This window comes from Hypanus sabinus, chromosome 15 (genome assembly GCF_030144855.1).
Source record: "Hypanus sabinus isolate sHypSab1 chromosome 15, sHypSab1.hap1, whole genome shotgun sequence".
NCBI lineage: Eukaryota > Metazoa > Chordata > Chondrichthyes > Myliobatiformes > Dasyatidae > Hypanus > Hypanus sabinus.
In genome coordinates, this window is record NC_082720.1 from 81,447,481 (window position 1) to 81,472,121 (window position 24,641).

At 39.3% G+C, this 24,641-nt stretch overlaps 1 pseudogene; it reads left to right on the forward strand.

Annotated features, from left to right (window-relative positions):
• The window catches only part of LOC132405629 (organic cation/carnitine transporter 2-like), a 34,132-nt pseudogene extending 15,143 nt beyond the window's left edge, over window positions 1-18,989 (forward strand).
• Window positions 18,990-24,641: the final 5,652 nt, after the last annotated feature.

The window sequence follows — 24,641 nt, forward strand, 5'->3', positions numbered from 1 at the left end:
CTGTCTGACCCTCTGACTATAGAGTCCCCTATTACTCCTGCCTTCCTCTTCCATTCCCTACCCTTCTGTGCCACAGGGCCAGAATCTGTGCCAGAGGCACAGCCACTGTTGCTTCCCCCAGGTAGACTGTCTGCCCTCGACTGTACTCAAACAGGAGTACTTATTGTCAAGGGGTACAGCCACAGGGGTACTCTCTAGTACCTGACTCTTCCCCTTCCCTATCCTAACTGTGACTCATTTCTCTGTCCCCTGTGGCCCCAGAGTGACCACCTGTCTGCAACCCCTCACTTTTACCTCCTCACTCTCCCTGACTAGACGAAAGTCATTGAGCTGCATCTCCAGTTCCCTAACTTGGTCCCTTAGGAGTTGCATCTCGATGCACCGGGTGCAGATGTAGCTGTCCGGGACAACGCTCCCAACGCCTTATATTATATTATATTATTATATGCCTTCTCTTTGACTTTTATGTTGGTTTTGACTTTTTCTTCTTAGCCTAACTGCTAAACATCCTTCCGAAATATAGGATGTTCTAGCCATAGAGCTGATTATTGACTATAGGGGAAAGAAACTGAAGGTCCATGAGATAGTCCTCTTTAGAAGATCGGAGCTGGAGGAGGTCATTAACTTTAAATTCCTTAGCGTTCAGAGGATCTGTCCTGGGACTAGCATGTAAGTGCCGTTACAATGAAAGCACAACAGCACCTTTACTTTCTGAGAAGTTTGCCCAGATTCAGTATTTCATCTAAACTTTTGACAAACCTCTATAGGTGCACAGTGAAGAGTATTCTGACAGGCTTCATCGCGGCCCGGTATGGAAACACCAATGCCCAAGAATGGGAAATCCTACAAAAAGTGGTGGATGTAGCCCAGTCTATCACAGGAAAATCCCTCCCCACCATGGAGCACAACAACAAGGAGAACCCACACCATCCAGAATTTCATCTTTGTCCCTCTATTTGCCACATTTTTATTGGTGTTAGTCTCCTCTTTTAAATCTTTGCCTCATTTTAATAATATTACCACCTCACTCACTGTCTGTATTCCTTGGTCCTGTCTGCATCTCCTCTTCTTTGATTCCAAGAGATAAAAAAATGCATCCATCAAGATGCTCTTCATTGAATACAGCTCAGCATTAACGCTTGTCATCACCCTGAAACTCATCAGCAAGCTCCCAGATCTTAGCCTCAGTTCCTCCCTGTGCTACTGGATTCTCAATTTGGTTTGGTTGAATGACAATTAAAGTTGAACTTGAACTAGAACTATCTTACAGGCAGAGCCCAGTCCGTACAGATTGGCAATAACATATCCTCCATACTCACCATTAGCACAGGTACACCACTGGGCTCTGCTCACTTTATACCTACAGTGCCTATAAAAAGTATTCACCACCACAACCCCGCTCCCCCCCCCCCCCCCAGAAGTTCTTCTGTTTTATTGTTTTACAACATTTAATCACAATGGATCTACACTGATCAACAGAAAAAGACTCTTCCATGTCAAAGTGAAAACAGATCTCTACAAAGTGATCTGAATTAGGATCACTGTCGGTCAGGGTCAACCATGTTGTGTCACAGCTGTCCAGATGTGCAAGCCAGGGCAGTAAGATATTGAGAAAAAGCTCCTCCTCTCCAGGCATCTGATGGACCCAACGGAACAGCATAGATCGATACAGTAACCTGTCTTTGCCCCTTCTCCAGTCTGAAGAAACAGTTCTGCTGGGTTTAGTAGCTAAACTACACAAGAAGGCCAGGAGCTGGACTTGGTTGTCAGAGGTTATTTGAGGCACATGCCATTAAGAGCATAAAAACCTTAAGGAATTAATTACAAATATAAAACACAAAATAACCGAGTGCACAAGTATTCACCTCCTTCAGGTCGGTATTTAGTAGATGCATCTTTAGCAGCAATTACAGCCTTGAGTCTGCCAGCTTTGCACCTCTGGACACTGCAATTTTGCCCCATTCTTCTTTACAGAACTACTCAAGCTCTGTCAGATTGCATGGGGATTGTGAGTTAACTGTCCTTTTCAAGTTCAGCAACAGATTCTCAATTACATTTGTAGATTCTGACTTGGACACTCCAGGACATTAACTTTGTTGCTATTAGTTATTCCTGTGTAGCTTTGGCTTTATACTTGGGGTCATTGTCTTGCTGGAAAAGAAATCTTCTCCCAAGTTGCAGTTCTCTTGCAAATTGCATCAAGTTTTCCTCTAGGGATTTCCCTGTATTTTGCTGTATTCATTTTACCCTCTATCTTCAGTATCCTTCCAGGGCCTGCCGCAGTGAAGCATCCCCACAGTCTGATGCAACCTCCACCATGCTTCACAGTAGGGATGGTGTGTTTTGATGATGTGTGGTGTTTGGCTTATGCCAAACATAACATTTAGCCTGATGGCTGAAAAGCTCAATTTTGGTTTTCTCATACCATAGAACCTTCTTTCAGCTGACTTCAGATTCTCCCACATGCCTTCTGGCAATCTCTAACTGAGATTCCATGTGAGGTTTTTTTTCAACAGTAGCTTTCTCTTTTTGTCATTCTCCCATAAATCCGTAACTGGTGAAGCACCTGGGCGACAGTTGTTGTATGCACAGTCTCTTCCATCTCAGCCACTGAAGCTAGTAACTCTCCAAAGTTGTCGTAGATCTCTTGGTGGCCTCCCTCACTACACCCCTTCTTGTCCAGTCACTTAGTTTTTGAGGACAGCCTGCTCAATGCAGATTTGCAGCTGTGCCATATTTTGCCATTTCTTGATGATAGACTTAACTGTACTCCAGGTATCTTCGGTATCCATCTCCTGACTTCTGCTTTTCAATAACCTTTTTGCAGAGTTGCTTGGAGTGTTCTTTTATCTCCATGGTGTAGTTTTTGCCAGGATACTGACTCGCCAGAATTTGGACCTTTTAATACTGGTTTATTTTTACTACACTCAATTTCCATTTAAGTAATTATGTGACTTCTAGAACCAATTGGTGCTGAACCACAGTGAAGGAGGTAGATACAATAGGGTCTTTTAAGAAATTCTCGGATAAATACATGCAGCTTAGAAAAATGCAGGGCTATGTAGTAGGGTAATTCTAGGCATTTTTCAGAGAAGGTTTCCTGGTCGGCACAACATTGTAGGTGAAAGGGCCTGTAATGTGCATTAGATTTCAATGTTCTATTGACGTTGTATGATCACATCACTGTCAATGTTTCAGAGTGACATTCAATCAACGTAAGCTCACGGTGCCCTGAACCTGGTTGTATTCTTCTTGCAGGATCTGAACTTCTTATGGAATCCATGCGGATTACCTACTCTACAATTGGAGTTGGTGTCTTTTTTTCCTTAGGCTACATATTCCTGCCCTTTGTTGCATATTTCATAAGAGAATGGCGGACTCTAACAGTGACCCTGGCTCTCTGCTGTTTGTTCTACATTCCTTTGTGGTGGTATGTAAACATTTCAATTTTAAACACATTTAATCAACGGGATATGATCATATATTGGTGGATGTTCTAACCAATGTAGCTGGGTCTGAAATTAACTTCAGCTGTGTAATAACATCACCTTGATTATGCCAAGTGCCCACAATATTGAATCAATCTTTGCATCGGGTTTAGTTGGATTCCTCCCAAATTCAAATTTCTTTACACATCCTTACAACTTTATCACATTTATAAGATGTGCTATTTGACACTTACCCTAAATTGAGATGTTGTGACTTCACCTTTCCCCTTGCCAAAGCTATTCTGGCTTCTATATCCAGTAGCAATTATGTCATCATTATTAGTAAATAAGATTGATGGAAAAGCAAAAAAGAAAACCTTCTGATTCTGAATTTTTAATTCATATATTTGTTTATCCATTTGTGGATTGCAGCCTCAAAGTGAATATGGAGAATGGAATGCAGCTGTTGACAGAATAGTGCTTCACTGCAATATCATTGTCAAAGTAACCTCACTTTGAACATTGTGTGTGACTTCAGCACAGCATTAGAATGGTGTACTAAACTCATACCTATTATCCACCTTACTGCTTGTGTGGAGCTTGTTCTTTTGCTATATTCATGTGCGTGTCCGGCACATGCTCTGTTTTTCTTCTTCGGCATAGATAGGTAAATTTGCCACTGTAAATTGCTCCTAATATATTAGTAAATGATAGATTCATAGGAGAGTCAATGGGAATATGGCAAGGATAGGATATAGGATAATTAGTGGAGAATGGATGGCGTTATGGATCAGCATGGACTTGAGGGGCCAAATGGCTTCTGACCATGTTGCAAGAAAATATGGGAGAGGGACAAACTTCCTTCTTTTATTGAGGAAGCTTCACCACATACAATAGATATTTGGCTTAGTGAAAGGTGAAAGTGGCTACCTTTATTTAGACCTTAAGTATTGGCTGCATGGCTAAAATGCTGAGAGCATCACTAAATTGAATGATGTATTATTTGAAATGTTGCCTAATGAAAATATGTTTGAACTTCTACAAATAGATTGAGATCTATACCCAGGAATTAGATTTATTTGGAATATGCTGAGCTTTATTTGCTGTTATGGATCAGGTGAATTTCTGATCACATTTTTCTAGTCCCTATATGTATGTGACACAATATATCCCTGGCCAGCTTTCCAATATAACATAATCTGGAAAAACACATTCTACTCTCTTTGACAGTTAGCTCAATGGGATGAATTTTCAAGACAAAAGATTATATATTTATGCTACTATGTAGAGGCTTTTAGGTATTAATTTAATGGCAATATTACTCTGACGTGGGTATTTTTCACTCTGGTGTTGTTGCTGAAAGATTTCCATTAATGTTTTTCACCAGTGGTTCTTTTACAGCTTATTTTTTCAAAAGTTAAAATCCACATGAGACAGCACTCATCTCATAATCTTTTGTAATTTCTGAGCCTGCTACTAAATTTGAATACAATTTCATGATTGATGTATTTATTTATTGACATACAAATAAATAAATTACACGCCACCAAGCAATCCCTCAGTTTAATGCTAGCCTAACCATGGGAAAATTTACAATGTCCAATTAGCCTACCAACTGGCAATTCTTTGGGATATGGGAGGAAACCAGAGCACCCGGAGGAAATCCATGCAGTCAAGCGGAGAATGTACAAGCTCCTTACAGACAGTGGTGGGGTATTTATTATTAAGGAGTATATTAATAGTAAATTCTCAAGACTTTTGGCCTTCATTATCATGTTATAAAATAACTCATTTAATTCTAGGTTTATTCCAGAATCTCCACGCTGGCTACTGTCTAAAGGAAAGGTAGAGGAGGCTGAATCAGTAATTCGACACATAGCAAAGAAAAATGGTGTCACTCCACCACCGAAGATTTTCAGTGAACTTGAGGTATTGCGACAATAGTATCTTTTTGCTTCTCTGTGTTTCTTCAGTCCTTTAATACAGAGCAATATGCTTCTCTCAGTGATTGCAATTTCTATTCCATTCAAAATGTGTTTACTCCTTGATCTGCTTTGATTCTACAGATACCACTCCCTTAGCATTTTTCTCACACATGCTCAGATAATGAGTGTTCACCTGACTACTTGACCATTAACAATTTCACAGGCAAGTCTAAATTGACTTTGCCCATAAGCAAATCAATATACATTTGCAGCTGGGGCTTCAATGCATAAAATAAAACATAAGTATTCTGACAAACATGCAGCTGTGCATATTAAATGCACAAATCAAAAGATCAATATGAATTGTATGTTATGATACTCTTTGGAGAAAATTATTTCTGGATCATTTTTGTAATTAATAGGAATTTAGAGATGTCCTTTGCCTTGTACCATCACTTTGTAAGAAGTATACTGTATTACAATAACTCTCTAACCTTTGGCTAGGTAGATTCTCCATTCCCTCTCCAGATCATGCAGCCTTCTCCTCGGCCTTATCTTATGAACCACTATTTTAGTGGAAATGAACTCCATGGTTTGTAATAGCAAGGGAATGAAAACGATCAGCTATTGAGTTGCTATTTCAAAATAGTGGAACTATTATGAAATCTTCAAAAAAGACAACCAATGGTAACAATTGGAGTCTCCTGCTGAAAGTCATTTTATTGAAAAAATGTCCTGTTCTACAAAACCTTTAACTAAGTTTAAAAGCACCATTTGCACAGTTCATACAATTAAACATTTAGCTTTTGTATTTGTCTAGAACCTTATTGAAACTTAAATCAGGAGAATTTTCAGCTCATTTTACAAAGCCAGAGGAATCATTGTGTTCAAATTCATTTTCCACTAGGCAGGAATTGCTGGTGATTTGAGAATAGGAATGATTCTTACTTCTGGAAAGTGGTGAAAAATGCTTGCAATGTTTCTGGAAATCCACATAAAAAGTCACAAGGCAAATTGTGAATAATCAGTCTTCTGGATCATTCTCATGAACTAAGGGATGTGGAAAATAATACAGACATTTTTTTGCTAAGATAATGCAATTTTGATTCTCTGCTGTTCTTCCAGCTTGAATACATAAAGAATTATGAAGTAAAATCTGTTCCATTTACTCAGTTGTCAAAAACCTGTAATATCTGAGCCATCACCATCATTAACGTTCTGGTCTGGTAAGTATTCAAATCAAGAGATCTACAGAGATGTACACATTGAGAGCCATTGAGAAACTGCAGATGCAGGTATTTCATGCAGTTACTGGCCTCGATGGGATGTGTTGTCAAAGTGGCCAACCTGATTAAAGGTTGTGTATTGTGTGACTAGTACATACTAAAGCCTCTGCTGGAGGCAAGGAATGTTCAATGTGCTGACTGGTGTGCCAAACATGTCAGCTACTTGGTTCTAGTTGGTGTTAAATTGTGAGAATGCGCTGGAGTTGCACAGGTCTGCACAAATGGAGACAATTCTGCCACACTTCTCATTTGCACCATGTGGATATTGGAAAGCCATTGAGATTTTGGGAAATGAATCGCTCACCACAGAACATCATGAATCTGACCTGCTCTTTGACAACAACATTTGTATAGGTGATGCAGATGAGTTTATGGCTTCTAATGACCTCCAAGATGTTCAGTAGTAATGGTATTGAATGTCAATGATAAGTAATTAAGCACAATCTTGTTGAAGGCAGTCATTGCCCAGCACTTTGGAGGTAGAAAGTACGTATCGGACCATGTCTGAATGTTGTCTGGCTCTTGCTACCTGCTGGCCTAAGTTGTTTCATTTGCTGAGGAATTGAAAGTGAAACTGAACATTGAGCAATCATAAGTAGACATTCACATTTCTGATTTTTACAATGAAGCTGGTTAGCCAATGACACTCCCTTGAGGAAATTATACCACATTATCCTGGGACTGGAATGATTGACCACCAGCAGTCACAACAAAATTCCCTTGAGCCAGGTAAATTTTCAGTCAGGAGATTAATTCTGTAAATTTTGGTTTCGCCAGTGGCTAATGATATAATAGTTTCATCCTGCCTTGTCAATTTAAACCTCAACTCTAGAATTTGTCTCTGATCCGTGGCATTCATTACCAAGGCGTTGAGGTCTGTAGTTGAATGTTTCAAATGAAGATCAATCTGATCAACAGTGAGCAGGTTATTGACAAATAGGTGACACTTGATAGGTGCTTATATCTCAGTGACCATGTTTCTCAAGGATTTCATCTCTTTTAACATGTATTCACAACGGTTAATGCTTGTATCTGGTAAATGCACGATTTCAAGCTGCCATGGATGTATTTGACAGAGTTCTCACTGAAGGCACCACGTGGCCTGCAAGAAATTCATGATGGATTCCATCTACCTCTCCTTTAAGTCTATGTGCTTATTATCCCCTTACCAAGCTAATTAATCTTGTAGGAAGCCAAAGACGGGTCTAAAGTTGGAGATTGAATAAAAGTGACAGGTAACTGGAATTTCAGGCTCTCTTTGTGGACTGAATGGAGGTATTCTGTAAAGTGATCACTAGATCTGTGTTTGGCTTCACCAATGTGCAGAAAATAAGATTGTTAGCAACAAATGCTGTAAAGTAACTTGGATGAAATGCAAGTTAACTACCTCAATGAAAGACTGTTTAGGCTACTGGATGCTGGAAAGAGGTAATTGCATTACCTGAGACTACATAGGAAGCTTCTTCAAGGGTTGTGTATGTTGGCTGAGATGGAAGATTGAATCAGGAGGTCACAGAGAAATGCTGAAAGGGAAAGAGAACTTGTGTCTGGTGCTGCTGTCATATTAATAGCAGTGGAATTTCTAGAAGGGGAACTATTGGATATGGAGGCAGTCAGGAGGACAAGTTATGGGTGTGAAGAGAGGAGACGAGCAGAAATACAGAAATAGGAAATGGCTGAGGGCTTTCGCAACATGAGATAGAAGTAGGACAGACTGGCGGTATTGGTAGTATGACAAATACATATCTCACAATCCCATGATTATTTTTCTCTCCCCTCTGTTTTGATTCATCTCCTTTTATTTGTATCATCTCTAGATTAACCATTAGTTTCATTGGTCATATGTACATCTAAACCTTCAGTGAAATGGGCCACTTGTATCAAATCAAAGCAGCAGAGATTTCTAGACAGATCAGGTGAGATTAAGAAGCCTTCATCACATTCTCTTAGTTAACAGCACCTCTATTCTCTTTGTTCCCCCACAACAACTTTCTCTATAACATACAAATGGTTGATTTCAACATTTTAATTCTTCTGATGCAAGTTCAACATAAAGCATTATCCCTGATTTTCGTTAACATTACTTGTCTGACCTGCTAACTACAGCAGTTTTTTATTTCTGAATTCCAGTATTTGCAGTTGTATTTCCTCCCCAGAATTTGATATAATTAGAAGAAAAATGGAAACAGAGGAGGAAGAGAAAAAAGTTTTGGAAGTGTAAGATAAGAAATTCTGTAGATTTTAGAAATCTGGAGATAAAGTAGAATGTTTGCAAACATCTGAAGTTCTCCTGCACTATATACAGTGGAGATTGCTGTCTTTGAAGTCATGCTTTTTGATGTCCTCTTGTCTATTTGAGACATTTTTCCTGCTTCCTCACATACCATCAGTACCATAATAGCCAGAGCCTCTGGCTGTTTATCCTCCACCATATCAATGCTCCCAGTGGTTTTGTCATTACTCTCTGAACTCTTTGATACTTGCTACGTGTTATCCCAGAATTACACCATTAATAATTCTGTGTTCCCAGCTCAAATTCATTTCACTATAATTGTCGTGTACTTTCACATTCTTTCCCATATAGCTAAGACATCCGTGATATTTTGATCTTAGTTCTGATTGTAATCTACACATGCCACAATTCAGTGGGTCTGAAGTGCCTGCTGTACCTCTAATTTCAATAAAGTGTTTCAAAAGAAATATACAAAACATTAGAAATGTGCTTAATTGATTCAGTGTTTTAGTCAGTTTTTCCTTCTCCACTGATATTCTAACCGATCTTTATGTTTAAGGAAAACACTTTAAATTTCGGAGAGAATAGTCCTGCAGAATCTATCACTTACCTGCTTTACTACTGCTCTTTTATGTCCTTCCTTCCTCTCTCCTTGCACCTTGAAGAAAGTCTGGAAACAAATTTGGTACTCTAGTCCTCAAATTCCCCCTTTCACAGCACTTTGAGTTCCACAACAGTTTGGTGAAACTGCAGGCTCAGCTTTATCCTTTTCCACGTTAGCAACTACATTTTGTAAGAGAAGTAATACTTTAACCCAGACCACCACTAAGTTGGGTCTTCATACTCATTTTAATGTCTGGTAAATTTATCCATTTTAACAGTTAGATTTAACATGCCTCACATTAGATAAAAATTGATTTGCATCTAGTAACATTTTGCAAAAGTAGGGCAAGAATTTATTACATCAATTTGACTAACATATACTGTACTGCAGTGATTTTGATGATGGACACAAGTTATTGCTGAAAGTTGTGACAAGTAAGCAAAGGGTGTAGGTTGGGCCAGTTGGAGTGTGGTGTTATAGACATAAATGCTTTTAGTCGTAGGTTTAACCTAATAGGTATCAGGTTTTATTTAACTTCAACTCTCCAGTTTTATTTCATTTGATCATGCTGTTAAATTTAATAACTTTTTTTCAGCCTGCCTAACTTTATGATTATCCCCTATTCAGAGTATTTTTTGTGGGGTAGATAATAGCTGGTAATTCTGCCAGGATAACAGAGGAGTTTACAACATGATAACTTCCAGTACAATTTATTTTACTGCCAAGTTAAGAAATTTCTATTGATGTTAGTGAATGTGACTAAAATAATTCTGCAAAAGCCACAGATCAACAACTTCTCTGTACAACTTGAAATGTAGTTAAAGAAATTCTAAAAAATATAAAAGAAATTACATAAGAATGTTTTACATGAAGTATTTGAATTTGTTTTTGCAGGATGATTATAACAATGGGATACTTTGGCCTGACATTGAACATACCGAATCTCCATGGCGATGACAATCTCAATTGTTTCCTCTTTGCTGCCTCAGAGATTCCAGCCAGCATAGCAACATGGCTTCTCCTCAGGAAATATTCACGCAAGTTCAGCCATTCGGGTGCTCTCTTTCTTGGCGTGCTCTTCATTCAACTCATCCCATCACGTAAATTTTACACTGCTTCTATATTGATCCTACTGTGATATTTGTTAACAGACATTATAAAGTAATATCCCATGGTCAGATGAAATATACAGGAGCTGTATTTCTGAGAGGTTTTAGCATACTGGTACAATATGCCAACTCTGAAAGTCTTCACATTCTGTCCACCAAATAACTTCACTGATTTTAATGGTGATATGACATCGAGATGCTGGACCAAATTTTGACTTCTGCAGATGTGCGTGAGAGTCCAAATGAAGCCTACTGCCTTGCCTACACTTCTATGAACATCATGATGACCAATTGAAAACCAGCTAAAATATATCTGGATAGAACAGTTTTCACTCATTTTTTAAAGAGTATCTACTTTCTCCCTAAGACTGTGTGGGATTCCTCCTATTACAGTTTGCTCCTAAATTCCAAAGATGTATGATTAGGATTAGTGAGTTATGGGAATGCTAGGTTGCCATTGAATATTTGGCTGAGTGACATCATAATAAGAACCTCTTGTTCAATATCAGCAAGACCAAGGAACTGCTTATAGGCTTCAGGAGAGGAAAACCAGAGGTCCATGAGCTAGTCCTCAAAAGATGATCAGAGGTGGAGAGGGTTAGCAACTTTAAATTTTTTGGGTGTTACTACTTCAGAGAATCTGGCCTGCACCCAACACCTAAGTTCATTGTGAAGAAAGTACAGAGGCACCAATATTTCCTTTGAGTCTGTGGTGCTTCGGCATGACATCCAAAATTTTGACAAACTTCTATACTTGTGTAGTGGAGAGTATATTCACTGGCTGCATCATGACCTGGTATGCGAACAACAATGCCTTTGAATGGAAAATCCTACAGAATGTAATGGATTTGCCGCAGTGCATCACGGTAAAACCTCCCAACCACTGAGCACATCTACATGAAATGCTGTTGTAGGAAAGTAGCATCTACCATCGGAGATCCCCATCACCCAGGCCATGCTTTTTTCTCACTACTTCCATCAAATAGAAGGTACAAGAACCTCAGGACTCACACCATAAGGTTCATGAACAGTTACTACCCCACAACTATTAGGCTCTTGAACAAAAGGGCATAACTACACTCACTTGCCCATCCATTGATATGTTCCCACAACCAATGATCTCACTTTAAGACTTTTTATCTTATTACCTCATCTTCTCATTATTTATTGCTGCTTAATTTTATTTCCATTTGCATAGCTTGTTGTCTTCTGCACTGTAGTTGATCTTTCAATGATCCTGTTATAGTGACTATTCTATAGATCTGCTGAGTATGCCTGGCGGGAAATGAATCTCAGAGATGTATATGATGACATATATGTACTTCGATATTAAAAAATTATTTCACTTTACTTTCTTTATTTATGACCTTCTATAAACTATCTCGTTTAACATTTGGTTTTCCTAATACTATAGAATCATACATCACAGAAACCGGTTTTTGCACTCATCATGTCCATGCTGACAATCTATTTATACCAACATTATTTACCAGCATTTGCTCCGTATCCACTTGCTTATAAGCAGTGACAATCCAAGAGTTCTTCTGGAGAATTCTTGGATGTTATTGAATTAAGAGTATCAGAGTATCTCCATAAAGGCATTGCATTGTCAATTCCAAATTCTGATCTCTCTAATATACACAAAATGCTTGTCAAACAGTAATATTCACTTCCCTCTCTTTATTCTCCTAGTTTCCCTTTTAAGTTCTCCCCACCCCAACATTTGCTATATTCCTAAAGAAGTTATCTCATTTTCATTTCTCGGTATATTTATCTTTGGGCACCCACAATATCCCTTGACATCCAGGGTTCCATGTCCATATTTTCACCTTTTTGAGAACATGATCCAATCAATCCTCATTAATTCACTTTTGACTGACACAAACTTGCCGATGAAAACCTACCTGTAAACAACTGATGCAAATTTACCTTTGCCAGATTTTGCCTTACAATATTGTAATAGTTGTGCTCCAATTCTGACTTTAATATCCAGACCATACATATCCCTTTTGACAACTGCTTCAACCCTATAAAAGACTAATTACTATCTCCAAAATGCTCAATATCACTCTCAAAGGCTGTGTCTGTTTTTTCCATCTGCCTTTGTCAACTTAAAGCTGCTTTGTCTCTTGTAAATGTGCTGTAGAATTTGTATTTGTAATTATTATTGTTGTGGAAATGAGATGCTGTTGTTTACTGAACCTCACTTACGTTAAGCCAAAATGTTTAACAGTAATATAGTATGTTTTGTGTATCTTCAAAACAGGTTCTCAGTCACCAGAACCTGCACTTTGAGAGCTATTTTTCCATGAATTTTAACGTCAGAGGAAAGTCATCTGAGCTTGATTGTTAGCATTGGAACTACCACGTACTGGGGAAAATTAAGCCATGTGTCAAATATGGGGACAGATGTATACAGTCTATACTTGCAAATTAGAGCATCTTCCATCCAGTCTACAGCTATTTCGGTTTCTTCTAGATCTCTTAATAGTTGCTACAGTGCTGGTGTTAATTGGAAAATTTGGAACTTCATGTGCCTTTTATATCTACACCGCTGAACTGTATCCAACCCCACTGAGAAACACAGGTGTCGGAGTGAGTTCAATGGCATCCAGGATCGGCAGTGTCATTTCACCTTACATTCTTTTGTTTGGTAAGGCAACAATTAATCACCATTATACTGATAAACCGTATGGACGTTTGACGCTTTCTAAATAATTTCTTAATGGAGCTATCAGTCTTTTCTTTGCAGTGAGGTCTTTAAGCAGAATGAAAGGCTTCCTTGTATTTAAAATTCTGTAGACTCCACGAGTCTAACAATGAATTTCAGAGCAACAGTGAGAGGAGTCTGGATGTGGCTGCATTACTGGTGTTCTCCCTACAGACCCTGACTACCTGATGTTACACTCCCACTTACAGTACACTTTCCATATTGGAGGAGAGAATAGGCCATTCTGGAGGAAAAGTTGCCTGTTGGCTTGACCAACATGGTCATTTTTAGGTCTAGGCAGATTGCACTCAGGGGAGTTTTGTGCCTTTCTGTTTGTCCTTCTGCTTCAAAGTAGGCTGGGAACGTTCAAAACCCCTTGGTAACCCTGAGCTCTTCCATGATCTGTAAGCATCAATGAAGTGAGGACTGCGCCAGGAAGAGTACTGATCTGATCTGCTTTCACTGTTCAAAAAGCATTGCTTATTTGTCACAAACATGAGAAAATTTGCAGATTCTAGAAATCCAAAAGCAACACACACAAAATACTGAGGAACTCGGCTTGGTCTGCTGAGTTCCTCTAGCATTTCATTCATTACATGTATTGCTTTGTTTCTTTGTGAGTTGCTTGGTTCAATTCTATTAAAGTTCCTGAATAAAAACTGAAGATTTCCATTAGTTTTCATTCTAACTTCCTGTGTGTCCATTGTGTAATGCACACAGGACCTAGGCACATAGAGATGCAATTTTCATTCTAATTTTGCTTAAATGTGGGTAGCCTCTGCCATTCATGCATAAGGAAGCAGGCTTTTGGTGTACCTGAGGGGACTGAGGCTAGTGCAAATATACAAGTCAGTCCCTTCTACTTAATTACCTCCTCTCCATTTGCCCCCCTACCCACTTTATTCAAACTTCCTATCTCCAAAACTGATCATCTTCACCCATCCTGAACCACATGCCAATTACTTTATTGGAACCCATAACCGCTAATCATAAACATCCCAACCGTCAACCCCCTTTGATCACTGACAGGTGACTGCTTCCAAATTCCAAAGTATGATCCTGTTCCCATATCTCTATCCCATATTCCCCTGAGAATCGATCTTAGATCTATCTAATTTCCATCATTTAATTTATACCCGTGAAGCTGTGTGAAGGGTTGTTCTTGTGCTTTCAGCCTCAGGTGCTACTGAATTTACAAGCAATTGACCACAATCAAAAGTGTTATTGCCTGAATATGCTCATTGCCATAAAACTGCCATTTAGGTGCTAAAGTGCAGTGAAATTTCAGGCCTTTTGGTTTATGTAGAGTTGATTGGAACTGTTAACTTTAAGTGTAATTTCTTTTATTAATTTGAGATTGACTGATGACAATCTCATCCTAATTGGTAGCTTAGAATGTAAACAAACCTTTAGCATCTGTTGTTGAAACTGATATAGAGAATATCTAGTTTGTTTCAATGTCACATGTTGTTTACAAATTGGTTCTCCAATTGGTTCATAGCTGTCAGGTCCCATGTGACGGGTACTTACACTTTTCTCATAGCAAATGGTGCACTAATATACTTATCGAATCCCAGTTTCCTATATCTTAGATTGAAACAGGTAGTTTTCTAATCCAAAATGTGATTTTCAAAATAGAGGTTCAGAATTGAAGTTCAGATTTCTTTATGACTATTTATCTGTAAAATTTGCTGTTCTTTCATAGAGAAAGTCAATGTGGAGATATCAACTTCTGAGACCATTTGAAAGGGTGAAAAATGCAAACTAAGTTTTTGTTTACTTGAGTAAGTGCTTATAAAAAGGAGTGGTAGACTCTATGTACGTGTTCTCACTTATTTCAAATGAAAAACATAGCAATGATGACATTTGCTCAGGATGCAAAGCACTCTGCAATAAAAAATGTCAAATAAGTATGTCAATGTCCTAATAGAACTGAAAAATAAAACAAGAAAGGTTTTGTCTTCATGCTCCTGTAATATTTTTCTAAATGTCCACTAACATGTGGGTGGAGAGTCTTGTATTCATGGAAATTATGACAAAATAGCAAACTAATTCTAGTTCCATTCCCAAGTAGATGATTTAAAAAGTTTCCCATCTCATCTCCTGATTGACAAGAGATAACAGAGCAGCCAAATCAGGGACATTGTGGAAATAAACCAAATTGGAAATCACTTGGATATACATGCAGCGGAAATAGCTTTGAGTGCATTTGGGCCTCAGTTACATGAAGCTCCCATGCTTGTTATATGCATCTGTTGGGGTTCATTTTGAAGTAAATGTGCATTTTATTTTGACAGATGCTTATCAGGAAAATGTGTCACTGAATTTAATAGCGGCTTTGACAATTTTTGCAGCAATTGCAGTTTTGTTTCTGCCAGAAACATGTAATACTCCTCTTCCAGATACCATTAACCAAATGCAAAAAGTTAAGTGGTAAGTATATGTAGTCCTAATGATTCAGTCATTTAATTTAAAAAAAGAAAGTTCTGCCCTAAGTAACTGCAGCTTTGGTGTAGAAAGTGCCTCAGATTTGTTTATAGTGAAGACAAAGAGGTGGAAGTCATTTTTAGCAGTCATGGAAAACCTGGGGAGTGCGTTGACTATAAAATATAGCATATTGCTTCCAGCATTTTCTGTTTCCCATCTTAAGCATCTGTTGAGTTCAGGGTTGCTGCACCAGCGCGATAAATAAATGCCCACAGATAACTACCTATAAGAATCTTTTCCAACAGCTTTCCCACCACAGACATAAGGCTCACTGGTCTGTAATTACCTGGACTATCCCTACTACCTTTTGTGAACAAGGGGACAACATTCGCCTCCCTCCAATCCTCCGGTCCCATTTCCGTGGACAACGAGGACATAAAGATCCTAGCTAGAGGTTCAGCAATCTCTTCCCTTGCCATATCATGCAGGCCAGCTATTCCTTGAAATGCCTTGAGCCAAGCATGGAATATAGAGCAATATTTCTGATGCAGATGATAAAAAGGCTTACATATTAGAAAATGGTAATTTGCTACCTGGTGCCAAGCTTCAGATCTCCTTCAGCCATAGTATGTATGAAAATGTTGAGGGAATTTCAGAAGTGCCAGTGAATGTCTAGAATAGGTGCTTCTTTGCCCAAAACTAAATGTTGGCTTGTTCTTGCGATAGTAGGTATATGCTGTTTTATTTGTTAAGATGTTGTAACCTGTGTAATCATTAGTAAATACCCTGAGTTCCAGCCCGGTGTTAATAGGTCATTCATGAAACAGTTGAAGATCATGGGCAATAGGATACTGCCTTGGGATACTTCGGTAGTGATTTGAATTATTATATTTATTGATCTCATAAGGTGGGAGCCAAACTGTGATGGTCAGTTAAGACAAATAGCAATATGCAGCTGCAAGTAATATGTTAAAAGAAAATTATGTGGAAAAAGAGGCTACTGTGTAGGTTTGGATTCATTTTAGATTATGGTGTTACGTTTGAAGCAGATAGATAAATGGGGTCAGAACCAATACATTAAATCCATCAAGAAAATGATGATTAAGAAATAAATAGAGTTTGAAATATCTAAAGACAATTTTGCTAAAACAAAACATTTGTAATAAATACAAGGCAATTAGTAAAATGATGTTCCAAGACTGAGACAACAAGCCAGAAAGATATCTGTAAAAGAACAGAGCTAATACTAAAACATAAAGTGTGTTACTGAAATGACAACAGCCATAAATACCTTTTCAGATCAGATAAGGGCATATCAAAGTATTCCATCGGAGAGAGAAAGAGAGCCGGTAAGAGTGGTGGAGCTTTCTAAAGTACTGAGTTTGCAAAGCTACAGGAAAGAAATTGTATTAGTAAATCTAGCATGAACTCATTTGGTGGAATGACTTTTTATTATTCTTTAATTCTACTTGGTTAAAGAAAAAGAAGAGAGTGAAAATATGAATGTCACATAATTGAAAGGTGTCAGTCAAATTAAGCATACTGGGCATTCGTTTACATCAGGTTTTAATGTTAGAAATGCACAATACAGAAAACGGTGCCAGGTTGTCTCATTATTTACTTGCTTAAAAGTTTTCCTCCTCGTTTGACCATAATCCTCACAAGAAATGTATGGGAACGTTGTTTCAACTTTGCATATGGAAGTATGTGTTGTATAATGTTGCATTGTTTAATTTGCACATCTCATGCTGAAAGTGGCTGGCACTCAAACTAATTGAGTTAAAACCAAATTTATTTGAAACAATTGACTATATCTGGACAGTAAGACCCAGGGAAAGATAAAGTTCAAATCCATTTTTATCACATTTTAAAATTCAAATACAGGTTCAGAGGCAAAGGACATACTGGCTCTAATCTGAGCAAAAATGAAACAATGGGAAAAAATACAGTGGTCCTTCATGAGGAAGCATTTTGACACACCTGACTACTGATTTTAAGCAGCAAACAACTGAGGATTTCATCATAAATTGCATTATGGTCTGATGGATCCTTCTGCATAACGTAGAGTGAAAATGAGAGAAGTGGGACTCCACTCTCAAATGCTCAGATCATCTATGAAATAGCATTTGATTATTCTTACTAAGTTTTAATAAGATATATTTTCTGGACTTTTTTTCTCCGGACATTGTCAAGAAAAAGATTTTATATATGTTTAGCTTCTTCGGATCAAATTACTTTTGGATATTTTCCTCTTGATAGAACAATTTATTAAATGCAATGAAACAAACCACATCATCTACTGAGTACAGTGGTTTCCTTCGGGTAATGTTATCTGCTATCGACTCTTGCTTCTGCAACATTCCTCCAACTTGCTTCCAAACTTCTGCTTTAATGTTTAATACAAATAATTATATTAGAAACCTACTTTTATTTATTCACTTCCACGTTTTGGATGTTGTTGGCAATGCTGGTATTTGTTGTATATCCTTCAAGGCTCCTAAAGCAGCGTCTCTACTTTTTGCGATGGCTGAGGAAAGTCCATCTCCCACCCCCCATCCTCATCACATTCTACAGGGGTTGTATTGAGAGCATCCTGAGCAACTGCATCACTGCCTGGTTTGGAAATTGCATCATCTCGGATCGCAAGACCCTGCAGCGGATAGTGAGGTTAGCTGAGAAGATCATCGGGGTCTCTCTTCCTGCCATCACGGACATTTACACTATACGCTGCATCCACAAATGAAACAGCATTATGACGGACCCCATGCACCCCTCATACAATCTCTTCTCCCTCCTGCCATCTGGGAAAAGGCTCCGAAGCATTCGGGCTCTCACGACCAGACTATGTAATGGTTTCTTCCCCCAAGCTATCAGACTCCTCAATACCCGAAGCCTGGACTGACACCTTGCCCTACTGTCCTGTTTATTATTTATTGTAATGCCTGCACTGTTTTTGTGCACTTTATGTAGTCCAGTGTAGGTCTGTAGTCTAGTGTAGCTTTCTCTGTGTTTTTTTTTATTAAGTAGTTCAGTCTAGTTTTTTGTACTGTGTCATGTGAACCATGGTACTGAAAAACGTTGTCTCATTTTTACTATGCACTGTACCAGCAGTTATGGTCGAAATGACAATAAAAATTGATGACTTGACTTGAAATTGAGGAAGCAGGTGTGCTTGAAACCATTTTAAAATATACAAACAATAGTAGATTTCTTTCCACGGAGGATATAAAATACACCCGATCCTCGTTATATGCGTCGGATACGTACCTCGCAGTCAGCGCATAATGTGAATAATTATTTAAATAGAGAAAATAGGGCTGCATTCCAGAGGGCTTCCTGAATGTTTTATCTGTAATTTATTCACATTTTCATATCAATACGACACAAAAGCTGTACCACAAGGCAACATTCATATTATATTTCATTAACTTAAGGTAATATTCAATGTAATAAATCGTAGAAAGTTAACATTCTAGGGTGTACAGTACTCACCAACAGTGGCAGGTGGGTTTGCTCCGGGAGATGAGTGGTGGTTGTGGTGTCGGGCTGCTTTACATGGATAAGGTGAATGGTTGTGGTCGTCAGGATCATATCAAGGACAGCGAGGGGTGAAGGAAGACTCACAGAACTCTTAGAACTGCCGGCAGCAGGACATGACACCGGTTTGAAGAAGGTGGTGAGGGTTGTTTGCTTCACAGCATTTCGTTTTTCAGCATAAATTTGTTTGCAGGGAAGAAGGGTTGATGGCAGGGAACAACTGAAATGCTGACTCCGTTCTAAACTTGGGTCCATGTGCATCACCATTTGTGCTAAGTGTTCTGACGTCCACCATTCCCTCACCATTGCTAAACTCCCAGGATTTTCAAAATGATCTGACGCTTGCAGCATCTGAGAGATAGTTCGCCGTAAAAAAAAAACGCCTCGAATGTGCATCACACCTTGGTCAAGCAGTTGAATCAGTGATGTTGTGTTAGGCGGCAGGAAACGCATTGATATGTTAGGATGAATGCTGTCCAAGTATTTAGGATGGACTGGTGCATTGTCAAGCAACAAAAGAACTTTAAAGGCAAGATTCTGTTCCCAGCAGCAGCATCCCAGAGCTGTGTAACCTTTGCCTGATGCCATGCTGTTTATAATTTCCAATGTTTTTTCAAATGTTAAAGTGGTTCTCTGCCACTCGGCTGATGGCCCAGGATATGACATTGGACGCTTAGGAGGCATAGTTAAATATTTCAAGCACAAAATCACTGTACTGTGGGTAAAACCAACAAAAGTTTAAGAGCGCAAGATTGCACATCCATACCTTGCCAAAACCAATGCGAGACCGGTGGGAGTGAGATTGTGAGGTGCGCGCACCTGACTTGTATTGGCAGGAAAGCAGAGCTCCTCGCATAACTGAATTTTGGACACATATAAGGAGACGTTGGTAGAAATGGATTCCTCGCATGACTGAACTGCATTGTCTGAAGACGCATATAACGAGGATAGGGTGTAATCGGAAGTGCAATAATTCAGTAGTTTCATTCTAAGCATTACTTGCAATTCAATACTTCAATTACCTGAATTTAAATTCCTCAATACTGTGCTGGGATTTTAACTTGAATCACCGAAACAATGTCTCAGGCTTTGGATGCACACAAAAAAATTTAGCTACTGATTATATCAGCCTATTAAACCTCTTTGACCATTCAGTTATAGCTTTGCAGTTGTGCATTTTATTGCAAGGCTTTTGCTAATGCAATATCACAGTCAGTATTCAATTCATTTCTGTTCTAACTTACAACATATTCTGTTATATATAACAAGGTGTTTGCTGAAAATACAAAAACTACTTTGCATTTAATAGAAAGCAAGAAAATTTTGCTCAAAAGTGGGTAATGAACCTAGCTAAGTAACTGACGTTTCATTGGGAGATCATTAAGAGAATAGTGATCACAACTCCCTCTGTTTTCAGATTGTATGGACAGTATTAAATTTTTGTGAGGCAAATTAGAAGACTATTAGTCAGAGAGCAGGGCAAGTTAATTGGAAAAATCTGCTTTTGAGAAAGCCCACTTCTGACATGTAGATAAACCACACACAGCACAGGACAGGTATTTTCCAATGAGAAGTAAGTTGAGAAAGATGGTAAACTTAGTCAAGAATGAAAAGGAAGCATGTGTAAGGTTTAGGATGCTAGAATCAAAAACAGTCCTTGTGAATTACAAAGCAGTCAGAAAAGAACCCAAGGAGGGAATTCAGAAGCCAAGATGGGTCATGAAAAGCCCTTGGCAAGTAGGATTAAAGAAACTCCGATGTATTTTATACATCAAGAGCAAGGGGGTAACTAGAGAGTGGGAAAGAACTTTCAAGGATAAAGGAGGGATCATGTCCTTGAAGGAGGATGAGTGAATGAATTGAATTGACTCTGTTACTCACATGCTTCATATACATGAGAAGTAAAAATCTTTATGTTACGTCTCCGTCTAAATGTGCAATGTGGAATTTAGAGTAATTTATAATAAATAGTATGTACAACAGGACAGTCAATATAACATAGAAACACAATTGTATCAGCATGAATTAATCAGTCTGATGGCCTGGTGGAAGAAACTGACCCGAAGCCTGTTGGTCCTGGCTTTTATGCTGTGGTACCATTTCCCAGATGGTAGCAGCTGGAACAGTTGTGTTTGGGGTGACTTGGATCCCTAATACTCCTTCGGACCCTTTTCAGACACCTGACTTTGTAACTGTCCTGGATAGTGGAAAGTTCACATCTACAGATGTGCTGGGCTGTGCGCACCTCTCTCTGCGATTGAGGGAAGTACAGTTCACATACCAGACAGTGATGCAGCCAGTCAGGATACTGTGCCCCTATCCCATCTCTAGTTAGATCGCAACTTGTTTTTGGATCTGTGATTATTACTACACAAGAATGATGTTATTACATTGGAGAGGGTGCAGGAGGCACTCACTCGAGTGCCAGGGATGGAAAATGAGAAATGTTTGGGATAGAGAAATCTGGTGGGAGATTTTTTTAAGGTGAATGAAATTGGCGTCAAGTTACTATAAAGAAGTTCAACACCCTTGGACTTTATGTCTGTCTATTCCTGCAATGTCTATGCTGCAATATAATTTATTGATATTGGTATTGTCACGTGTACCAAGATGTAGAAAAAGCATTGTCTTGCATACTGTTCACACGTGTCAAGTTCTGAGGATCTGTGGGCCCACATCAAACTTATTCAGCTGTTTGAGGTGAAAGAGGTGCTGTTGTGCTTTTTACACCACACAGCCAGTACATTCACACCATGTGAGACCCTTGGTGATGTGTATGCCAAGGAACTTCAAGCTGTTCACCCTCTCAACCCCAGATCCATTGATGTCAATAGGGGTTAGACTGTCCGAAATGTGTATTTGCATCAGTATTCGCTGAGGAGAAGGAGGTCGAGAATAGGGGTATCAGAGTGAAACATGCTAATATGCCAGCACAATTTGAGATAAAGCAGGAGGTAGAGCTGGGCCTCTTAAAGAACGTTGAGGTGGAAATGTCTTGAGGGCTTGATGGGATATATCCCAGGTGGTTAAGAGAGGCAAGAGATTGGATTTATGTCTCTTGACCCATAATGTTGTGTCCTGTCTAGCCATAAGCAAGGTCCCAGAGGACTGGCATGTAGCTAAAAGAATTCAAGAAGGAAAACAGGGATAATCTTTGAAGCTTTAGGCTGGTGAATGTCATGTCAGTGGTAGAGAAATTACCAGAGAGGATCCCTAGGGAAAGGATTCATGAACATTTGGAGCAACATGACCTACCTAGAGACAGTCAGCATTACTTTCTAGAGGGCAACTCATGTCTTAGCAACTTGATTGAATTTTCTGAGGACGTGACAAATGTGATTGAAGAAGCTAGAACAGTGGATGTGGCCTATATAGATTTTAGTAAGGCATTTGATAAGGGAGACTCACACAGAAGATTAAGATACAATGTGAATTAGACGTTTGGATTCAGAATTTGGTTGCTCATGGAAGGCAGAGGGTAGTGATTGATGGAATTTTTCTGGCTAGACAGTACCTATCCCAACTCTAGTTAGATTGCAACTTGCGTATGGATCTGATTATTACTACACAAGAATGATGTTATTACATTGGAGAGGGTGCAGGAGGCACTCACTAGAGTGCCAGGGATGGAAAATGAGAAATGTTTGGGATGGAGAAATCTGGTGGGAGATTTTTTTAAGGTAAATGAAATTGGAGTCAAGTTACTATAAAGAAGTTCAACACCCTTGGACTTTGTTCTGTCTATTCCTGCAATCCCCATGCTGCAATATTCTTTTTTGATATTGGTATTGTCATGTGTACCAAGAAATAGTGAAAATCTTCTCTTGCATACTGTTCACACGTATCAAAATCATTAAACAGTGCATCGAGGAAGAACAAGCTTCAACAGTAACAATGCAGAATAAAGTGTAAAGGCAATAGAGAACGTGCTGTGCAGGTAAACAACAAAGTTCAAGAACACAACAAGGTGCAGTTGACTGTAAGATTCCATCTTCTTGTGCAAGCAGTCCATCCAAAATTCTGACAACAGCAGAATAGAAGCAGTCCTTCAGCGTAGTAGTACATACTTTCAGGTTTTTGTATCTTCTGTCTGATGGCAGAAGGAAGAAGAGAGAATGTCCAAGGTGAGCAAGGTCTTTGGTTACACGGGCTGCTTTACTGAGGCAGGAAGAAGTATAGTCGACGATTCGGGCAGAGACCCTTCGTCAGGACTAACTGAAAGGAAAGATAGTAAGAGATTTGAAAGTAGGAGGGGGAGGGGGAAATATGAAATGATAGGAGACAGGAAGGGAAGCGGTGAAGCTAAGAGTTGGAAAGGTGATTGGCAAAAGGGATACAGAGCTGGAGAAGGGAAAGGATCATGGGACGGGAGGCCTCGGGAGAAAGAAAGGGAGAGGGGAGCACCAGAGGGAGATAGAGAACAGGCAAAAGTGATTGTGAGAGGAGCAGAGTGAGAAAAAAAAGAGGGGGAAGGGGGGAATAAATAAATAAGGGATGGGGTAAGAAGGGGAGGAGGGACATTAACAGAAGTTAGAGAAATCAATGCTCATGCCATCAGGTTAGAGGCTACCCAGACAGAATACAAGTTGTTGTTCCTCCAACCTGAGTGTGGCTTCATCTTGATAGGAGAGGAGGCCATGGACAGAGATATCAGAATGGGAATGGGATGTGGAATTAAAATGTGTGGCCACTGGGAGATCCTGCTTTCTCTGGCGGACAGAGCGAAGGTGTTCAGCGAAACCAGTCTGCGTCGGGTCTCACCAATATATAAAAGGCCACACCGGGAGCACCGGACGCAGTATACCACACCAGCCGACTCACAGGTGAAGTGTCGCCTCACCTGGAAGGACTGTCTGGGGCCCTGAATGGTGGTGAGAGAGGAAGTGTAAGGGCAGGTGTAGCACTTGTTCCACTTACAAGGATAACTGCTAGGAGGAATCCCTGATAGCTTTATGAACGGTATATCTCGATTTCTGGTAATGGTCAATACCATCTGATTTGAATGTTGTGGTCCTAAACTTCAGTAGGGAGTGGATTTGCCTGTTTATCCGTGGTTTCCAGTTGGGAACATTTTGATTGTTCTCTTTGTTATCTACACCTCAATACACCTGCTGATAAAGTTCATAATGGTGGTTATACATCAAGGCTGGCAGCTGAGTATTTGAATGTGGATCAGTCTATCAGCTCAAAGCAGTCATGTAGAAGCTCATCTGTTTCCTCAGCAATGAATGATTTTCTGCACTGGATCCTCATGTCCCTCCATGGCCTCCTCTATTGCCATGATGAGGCCACACTCTGTTTGGAGGAGCAACACCTTATATTCCGTCTGGGTAGCCTCCAAACTGATGGCATGTACATCAATTTCTCAAACTTCCAATAATT